Consider the following 9,461-nt stretch of genomic DNA (forward strand, 5'->3'; position numbering starts at 1 on the left):
GGGTGATGCTGGAATCTGTGCAGAGCAGGTGAGCCGATGGGCATGTTCGTTTTGATGAGGGGGGTGCTCTGGAAGAGATCTGTGTTGACCCGTGTGATACTTATTGCTGGCTCTGGGTTTTTTTCTTTTTCACATGATGAAGAGGCACCTGGACACTGCAAGAATATCCTGGTTAGCTGGTTTGTTTCTTGTTGTGAAAGGATTCATAATCTGGCCCATCTGAAAGCCCCACAGTGTGACTTTCGTTAGGAAGAGATTTTGAAAAATTGATGGCAAGTTCATAGAATGCAACCTCACTGAATAAGAAATATCTCAGAGTGCATCTTAGAGACAATGTCTTTGTCAGTAGAACTCATCAGCACAAGACTTGCGAAGTACTGCTTTTTTTTTTTTTTAAGATAAAAAAATCAATGGTCCTTGCGGAGATCCAAGCACAGCACATACTCCAAATGTTGATGGCATTGGTAGTGCTTGGGTTCTCAGTTGTAACAGTCGAGATACCATAAAAATACGGTTCCCCTGCATGCTTCGGTACAGCCAAACGCATTAGCATATCTGCCGGTCCTTCTTGGTAGCCCCATGTATTGCAACACTGGGGATTTGATTTGCGTGGTTTTTTGTTGTGGTATTATTTTTTTCCCCAAAAAAGTAAAACTGTATCTGGGATCTCTTCACTCACTGATTCTTCTATCATAAATGAAAGTTTAAAAAAAGCTAACATCGTAAATCAGACAATGTGACTTGCGCTGTTTCAGCTGTAACTGCCAAGCAGATGTAGGGTACGATTTATTAGGTGTACTTAAGCAGGTAGGTATTTGTTGTAAATATTTAGTGAGGGGCGAATGAATGTTGGGGTGGGGGCGGTTTTTTCCCACCAGTATTTTGAGGGAGCGCTCTTAAGTATTTTATTTCAGTCTCGCTTTCGATGCGCGTTTCCCTGGCAGTTCAGCAGCATCTCTTGGGCAGGACAGCTGGGTGGACATCCCTCCCGACTCCATAACACGCCAAAACCCCCCAGTCACGTTGCTGCTGTGTATTTTGGAGATAGATAATCTTATGGCGGGTGTGAACGGCTGTGTGAGTTAAATGAACGCAGAAGGAAAATGGAAAGCTTTTATAGCGTAGACGCTCATATTGGATGTGCGTAAACACGCGCCCGCCTTCTCAGCACAAAGTGAATTACTGAGATTTATTCTTAATTTTTTACGTTACTCTTTCAAGTTTGACGCTTCGCTTCAGGCTTCATGGAGCCAGGCAGCAAGACGTGCGGCGGCAGGGCGAGGGCTGTAGCTGCTGCGGTGGATCTGTAAGCGGAGGTTCCGGTTCCGGTACAACTTTGCCCCGCAGCCTCACGGGGTTATCTCCCCGCAGCGGTGCCGTAAGGAAGGGATGAGACGTTTTCCAGCACCAGCCAGAGCGTTCAGTGTTACGCGAAGAATCTGTTCAAAATGGTATCGGTTAGTCTTAATACCGTTTTCAAGTGTTCCAGTCCCTCTAGCTTTTAAAGGAGGTGTTGTGTTTTGACATGACCCGTTTGCCCAGAATCTTGCTGCGGCTCAATTTCCTTCCTATCCCTTGTGCTGACTGAGTTCCTCCATTTTCTTCTGTGCTATTTTATTCACGTGCTGAAATATAGTTTGGGATTTCTGTTTTTCAGATGTCTTCTCAGTGTCTCGTGATGCTCAAGAGATGCCCCCCGGCCCGGGTTTGCCTGCCGGTCGTTAAGCGTGGTGAAGGTAAGGGGCCATCCCTCTGCCTGGGGGCTCCCGGCTCTGTCTCCAGCGGGTGCCCCGCAGGTGCGGCCGCGAGGGCTGCCTGGTGGGGAGAGTCGGGGCCCCCAGGGGCCGGGGCTGTTTGTCGCCCCGGGGAGCCCGTCCCAGCACGGGAACATGTCCGAGCAGAGCCCGAGAGAGACGTGACACCGTCCTCTGGCACGCTCCCGCTCCGCCGTGGGGCGGCCGCTAGCCTGCGGACAGGGGCTGGTGGGGCTGCAGCTGTTTGGGGGGCTGCCCCACCTTTTAGATTTTAGCAGAGCTCCCCCTTTTCTGGGGGGTGGGTGTGTGTACCTTTGTAAATGACACTATTAATGAGCTGCAGGTTGGAGCAGATTCCCTTGTTTAGTGCCCTTCTTGGGGGTGAATCACAGAATCTCAGGTTGGAAGGGACCTCAGGGATCCCCTAGTCCAACCTTACTATCATAAAATAGGGGGAGTCCTGGGGGGGTGATGATGTCATGCAGGGCACCCCAGTGTCACTGGGGGAGCTGATAATGCATCAGAGGAGCAGGTCAGTGTGTGTGGGTCATCTAGGGGTTCCCCCCTCAAAAAGGGGGGTTGCAGCCCAAAAACGCCTGAAAATTCAGGGGTCTATTAAGAGGTTTTCTCTAATTCAGTGCCTCACACCCACGTTGGCTTAAAATATTTTTCTTATTTTATATATATTGAAAAGTATTATTACTTTATAGATGTATAAATGGATTTTAGGATAGAAAGAATTCTACATTGAGATACAGGATTTTAAAATACAAACGTAACTCGCCTGTCTACATATATTTAAAATAAAAAATAAATCCTTTTTCTTCATTTTAAACTCCTTTATGAAGGAATTCAAAATAGAAGGAAGTCTGACTAGAGTGAGCATCTACACTTACTGTGTGTTACATAATCTCTATTTAGATTAGACATCTACTTAGACTATATATATATAGTGAAATAAATAAGTCTAAATACATGTAATTGTAAGTAGATGTCTAAATAGAGAAGTTGAAAAAGATGAAAGTGTCAGAAAAGTAAATGTCTATGCTATATAAGGTTTTTAAAATGCAAAGAAACCCTATTTATACACAGGATTTATAAATTTGACAACCCCCCTCAACTCCCCCCATCAAGTGAAGATACAAATGCGCTTTCAAATGCTGCCCCTCTCGCCTTCACCTTTTCCTATCCCAGTGTGGGCCTGATTCGCCCAAATGGGGATTTTCCCCTATGGGGCCGCATATGCGGAGTGGGAGCTGCTGCCAGGGCACAAAAGAATCCCAAACCTTTTGAGTCTGGGTCTGCAGTGGTGGGGGGGTGGTGGAACCAAAGCAAAGAGAAAAACACTAAACAAAAACCCAAACAGTTTTGGGGGAAAGAAAACTGGAAGAGTCAACTCCAGGTGGATTTGTGCAGCTGGAAAGCAAGAAAATGGCTGGGGGGTATGAAAGGGGGAAGGGGCTCTTAAGATGCAAAACCAGAATGTTAACTGTTCTATCTCTGAATGCTTATCCAGCTGAAAGTTAATTGTTGCGGAACGCTTATCTAGCCGCTGTGTAAAATAATTAGCAAGGAGGCCTGGAATCCACTTGCGAAGGACAAATTCCTGACAAGGATAGAAAATTGTCTAAAGAACCAGATAAAACAGTAGTTTGGACAAGTGTCAAGAGATAACTGAGTCTGCGCAAAACCAAAAGGTTACTAGCGGTGATGAAGAGGAGCCAGCAGCCTTCATCTTTACTACCCCCGATCACCACCACGAGGAGGCACTGTGCAAGCTCAGTTGGGAAAGATTTATGGAAACTACTTTTTTGGCTAATTTTAATACGACGTGGGGAAAGGTCATGCATATCTATAGGCGTATTGGGAAATTGTATGTATCTGTAATGCTTTACTATAGAAATGGAAGACAAACTATCACACAGGCGCGCATGACTTTGGTGGGACTACCCCCCGTGCTGAACAAACATACCTACTTCACAATCTTACAGATTGTTTTGTCACTCCCCAGCCCCCTACCTGATGTGCGGAAAGCGGACTCCACATGAAGAAACCCATGGACCAGCCACTCTCATCGACAAAACAAACTGAAAATCACCTATTTTTGTGGTTCAAAAACACACCCCCCCCCACTTTATACAATATTTTTGAAGAACAACCCCAAGTTTTATATTATGGGGAAAAAAAAAAGGACCCAAAACAGAAATCCCCAAGAAACCCAGCAAAATGGAAAACAACACAACCCAAAGATAACAAAAAAAAAAACAACCCCAAAGCAATAATTGACCAACCCAACCCTATTAAAAAAAAAAAACCATGAAAATCCTAATTTGGAGATTACTAGGTGTGAAACACCTGCATTTGGAAGGGCATTTCTGGGGCTTGTCTGGAACGGGTTTTCTGCAGTGCGTCAGTTATCTGGAGCAGATCATCTGCTGCAGGTTATCCCAGGTGAGTTGCCTGTTGTGGATTATCCTGGGGGGACCCCCTGGTGTCAGTCATCCCCATGCACGTTCCCCATGGCATGTCTGCCCAGACATGCCCCTGTCCGGCAGTGTCCGCCTCCTCCCCTGCCCTCCCTCTGCGTGTGTCTGTGACCTCCCTTCCACTGAAATGGGCCTCCTGCATGAGGTTTTCTCCTGTGTGGGTTTTTTCTTGGTGACATGCCCTCACTTACCCTGCTCTCCTGTTGCGTGCTCGCTGAAGCCTTGTGCTTGTGCAGGATGAGCAGAGCAGGGTCCTGGCAGTGCAGAGGCGAGGCGCTGCCAAGCCAACGAAGCCCAAGGCTCAGCAGCGCACAACTCCTTTGCAGGGCAGCCGCTGGCATCTGGTCTGCCTGGCTGCCCTGTGCCCCGACGCACAGCTGCCCCCCTCACCCCGGGCAGCCTGCCTTCAGAAGGGCAGCTGTGTTCCCCTGATTTTATTCCTTTAGGTTTGACACTTTGGGCTTCATTGCGTAAGCATGATGTGCAGCAGCAGCGAAAGAGCTGTAGCTGTGGTGGTGAATCGGTAAGCATAGATTCTTGTTACGCTATAGCATTGCCCTGCAGTCTCATAGGGTTATCTCCCTGCAGCAGTGCCATAAGGAAGGGATGAGGCTTTTTCTAACACCAGCAAGAATGTTTAGTGTGGTACCATTTTGATCAGATTTTTAGTATCAATAGCTGTTAATAGTGTTTTCAAGTGTTCTACTCACTTAAGCTGTAAAGGATATGTTGTGTTTCAAGCTGATCCATTTACTTAGAAACCTCCTTTGACTGAACTGATATACTATGCCTTAGGCTGACAACAGTTTGTATTTTCATCTGCTCCAATTTTTTTAATATGGTGACATATAGTTAGATTTTTGTTTTTCCAACATCTTGATGAAAGCATCTCGGTATGCTCAGTAAATACGTCCCCACCCATGCTTGCTTCCTGTTACTTGGGGCACACTAATGTCAACTATGTGTGGGGGAAATGATGCAGCAGAGGAGCAGGTGAGGGGGGATGGTGCGTGAGGGATTTTAGATGGTGGTCAGTGTAGGGCCACAGTGGAAGAATCACAAGCTGAACACAGCTGTGAGAACGCAACCTCGAAGGGGGGAAGCGGAGGATTGTCATTGCACAATATGTTGTTGCAACCCCAGAACCGCCGTTAGCTGGCAGAGCACGTACCCGGCAGGCCTTGTTGCATGTGCCGGCCACGCCTACCTCCCTTCTCCGCGATGACCTTGCTCGCGGTCACCCTCCTGCTCGGCGGTGTCTCGGGCATAGTCGGGTTGGTCAGACTCTGATGAGGGGAAAACAATATGCTAGTAACTGCTTCTGCAAGGCTCTAACAGAGCAATAAATACTGTTGTGCTTTTGAAATATCATGTGTTGGGTGAATTTTGTGCGTAGGAATCCTGCTAATGGGGGGATTATTAAATATTATAAACTATAAGTATGGGTGTGTGACATTGCAATAAAGGAAAAGGGTTTTTTTCCTGTTTTGAATTCCTTCCTCTATATAGATTTTAAAATGCACAAAAAAATTATTTTATGTCTATACAAGTTTTTTATATTTTAAGAGCCTGTACACGTTTCTAATTGGAATATAAAAAATTTAAAAAAACCTTTTACCTACTGCATAGTACAAAGAACTTATAAATAAAGAAAAAACTTTTAAAGTTAATATTGGTTTTCAAAATATATAAGAAGTCGTCTGCCTGGATAAAGCTATCTGAATTTAGTGTGTGTTCTATAATAAGCCTACCGCAGGGTCACAGGTTGGAAGGTTCTCAGGGATCATCTAGTCCAACCCTTCTGTTAGATATCCTATGTAATCTAAATAAAGATAATAAAATAAGCGTAAACAGGTATAGAGATAAGTAGATATCTCAGTCTAAATAGAGAAGTGTAAAATTAGTGATAATATATGTAAGTTTTATCAGAACTTCTATTTAGCTATCTGTTTAAAGTGTTGATCGGTATGTCTAAATAGATGTATAAATGTTCTATAGATGTATATAGATATAGTCACAATGGATAGTGTAAACATATGTATATTTAGGGAATACATAGATGTTTGATAACTTAATATCTATTTAAGTAGATACTTCAGTGTAAATATCTCTGCTATATAGGGTTTTTACAACACTATTTATAGAATGGTTTCAGAAGCTCAACCCCCCTTCATACGTACTGAAGTTATAAAAGCGCTTTCTAAAGCTGCCCCTTATCCCTTTTCCTTTTCCTCTCCAAGTCAGGGCCCATCCTCCCAGTTGGTGACTTGCTCCTGCAGGGCTGCGCTCGCAGAGCGAGAGCTGCTGCCACAGCACTAATGCACCCCCAAATCCCCGATTCTGGTCCACCTACCTCTCTGGTGCCCCAAAAGTTGTTGCTCTTTTGCCAGTTCTGCCCTGTACGCTTCACCTCGTTGTTTCTTGTTCCCATGTGCCTTGTTCCAGCTCCTTCCTCTGTCCTTCCTCCCTATTTATTCTTTTTCCTCTGTCACACTGCTTTTGGGTGCAGACCCTGGTAGCCAGCTCACTGCAGCCATATCTGATGCGCGTGAAGGGACGAGGCTTCGCTGCCTCCTGCGCATTCCCAGATGCGTTTGCAGCCCCTGGGCTTCGGGGTGAGTGGCTGCAGCTGGGTCCAAGGGAGAAGATGATGTGCTGTTGGATGCAGCCGGTGAGTCCGAGGACAGGGCTGGCCCTGCTGTGCCAAGGGGCTCTAGCTGGGGAGAGGGCTGCCTGGACACTCCTGCCTGCAGGAGCTGGCTGAGGAGTGAAAGGAAGGGTGTTCCACAGGCAGGTGCCTCCAGCAAGGAACAGCGTGTCGTTGAGCAAGGAAGGATCCATCCCAGCCAGAGCACGCCACCAGCACAAGGTAACAGGATATCAGCAGCTCTGTTGGCTATGTGTGTTGGCCCCCGTGTGTCCAGGAAACATGGTCGGAGAGGAGTGTCGGGGCACCCGCCTCCTGCTCCGGGAGGGGCATGGTTTGGGCAGCCAGCACTGTGGAGGGGGAAGGGGCAGAGGGAGAGAGAGAAACCTCAGGGCTGTGAAGGTGTCCTGCCCACGACAGGAGCTGCAGTGAGTCGCACAGCTCCTCCCATGCACCTGGGCCTATCCCTGCTATGCTTTTCCCAGTGTCTGTCTGCCTCCTTGCCTGTCCCTGCCTCTGTCTCCTTCTCAGGCTGCACAGCTCACCAAAGCTTTTTGGTCCTCTGCCAACACTGCCCTGCACCCCATCACCTTCTAAGTGTCCTTTCTATACCTCTCCTTTTCTGGCTCCACACCTGCTATTATTTCTTTCTTCCCTATTACTTGTAAAAATTGCATTTCTTAGTCTGCCTCTACCCAGCGACCTATCTCCATTTCAGTGACTCCCTCTGCTCTGCCCCGGCTTGCTCTTCCTACATCCTTTCTCTGTGGCCATCTATCCATCTCCCTCTCTTGATATTTAACTTCTACCCACATGGCCAGAACCCCATTGATTTTTACATTTGCGCTGTCTGTCTACGTTCAGTTCCGCATCCATGTTTGTTTCTTCCTGCCTGTCCTCAACTAAATCACTTTTTCAATTTTGATTTAGTTTGCGGACCCTATTTCTTACTTTTTCCTGTCTGACCCTTACTCCATTGCTTTTAAAATTCTCTTTCTAGGTTTAGTTTTACGAAGCTGCCAATCCCTAATTTTAAGGGTCATTTGTTGGTCATGCACCCCATTGCTTTTAAAATATTTTATCAAGGTGACTTTTTTTTAATAGAGTTAATAAGGTTGGAAAAGGCCTGTGGTATCGAGTCCAATCATCAACCCAACACTACCGTGCCTCCTACAGCACATCCTAAAGTGCCACGTATACGCATCTTTTGAACACCTCCAGGGAGGGCAACTGCCCCACCTCTCTGGACAGCCTGTTCCAATACCTGGTGACTCTTCAGGTAAAGAAATTTTTCCTAATACCCTATCTGATCAATCCCTGATGGAACTCGACACCATTTCCTCTTGTCCAATCGCCAGCTCATTGGGAAAAGGAACCTACACCCAGTTCACTACAACCTCCTTTGAGCCTTCTCTTCTGCAGACTTAAACCACCCCAGTTCCCTCAGCCGCTCTTCATAAGGCTTGTTTTCCAGACCCTTCCCCAAGCTTTGTTGCCCTTCTCTGGACATACTCCAACTACTCAATGTCCTTTTTGTACTGAAGGGCCTGAAAGGGAACACGATACTCAAGGTACGGCCTCACCAGTGCCAAGTCGGGGGTAGGATCACTTCCCTACTCCTGCTGGCCACGCTATTTCTGATACAAGGCAGGACCCCATCGGCCTCCCTGCCAACCCAGGCAGACCACCGCCTCACGTTCAGCCGGCTGTCAACCAGCACCCCCGGGTCCTTCTCTGCCGCACAGTTTTCCAGCTGCTCTTCCCCAAGCCTGTAGCATTGCATGGCGTCGTTGTGACCCGAGCACAGGACCCGGCACTCAGCCTTGTTAATTCTCATAGAGTTGACGTCAGGCCATGGGTCCAGCCTGTCCAGATCCCTCTGCAGAGCCTTCCTACCCTCAAGCAGATGAACACTCCCGCCCAACTTGGTATCATCTGCAAACTTACTGAAGGCACACTGTCCCCTCATTCAGGTCATTGATAAAGACATGGAACAAGGCTAGTCCTAAAGGTGACCCCTGGGGAACAGCGCTCATGACCAGCCACAAATTTGGTTTAACCTCTGTCACCACTACTCTTTGGGCTCAGCCATCCAGCTGGTTTTGTACTCAAGGAGTACACCTGTCCAAGCTAGGAACCACCAGCTTCTCCAGGATAATGCTGTGGGAGACAGTGTCAAAGGCTTTACTGAAGTACAGGTAGCTAACATCCACGGCCCTTCCCTCATCCACTAGGTGGGTCACCTGGTCATAGAAGGAGACTGGGTTGGTCAGGCAGAACCTGCAGTGTCTGGGCCTGATCCCCTGCTCATCCTGTATATGCCTGGTGAGCACACTGAAGGTGAACCATTACTACCCTGGTGATAAACAGCCAGTCTACTAGAGACTGAGGCCAAGAAGGCATCAAGTACCTCAGTCTAGTCCTCAGTGGCAGCATTCCCCACCCCGGCCCCCAGTAGAGGCTGGAGATTCTCTTTGGCTCTCTTTCTGTTAGCATATATGTAAAAGCATGTTTTGTCATCTCTAATAACAGTGGCCAGTTGAGTTCTAGCTGGGCTTTTGCCTTCCTGGTTTG

General features: G+C 47.2%; 1 long non-coding RNA gene across 1 annotated transcript in view; it reads left to right on the plus strand.

The window, feature by feature from the left end:
* Window positions 1-4,545, plus strand: part of LOC135311442 (uncharacterized) — a 49,532-nt gene extending 44,987 nt beyond the window's left edge. Inside the window, exon 3 of the long non-coding RNA XR_010371074.1 lies at window positions 4,509-4,545. This is a non-coding gene — a long non-coding RNA (uncharacterized LOC135311442). The remainder of the gene's footprint in view (window positions 1-4,508) is intronic.
* Window positions 4,546-9,461: the final 4,916 nt, after the last annotated feature.

The sequence above is a fragment of the Phalacrocorax carbo genome, unplaced genomic scaffold (assembly GCF_963921805.1).
Source record: "Phalacrocorax carbo unplaced genomic scaffold, bPhaCar2.1 SCAFFOLD_128, whole genome shotgun sequence".
Lineage (NCBI taxonomy): Eukaryota > Metazoa > Chordata > Aves > Suliformes > Phalacrocoracidae > Phalacrocorax > Phalacrocorax carbo.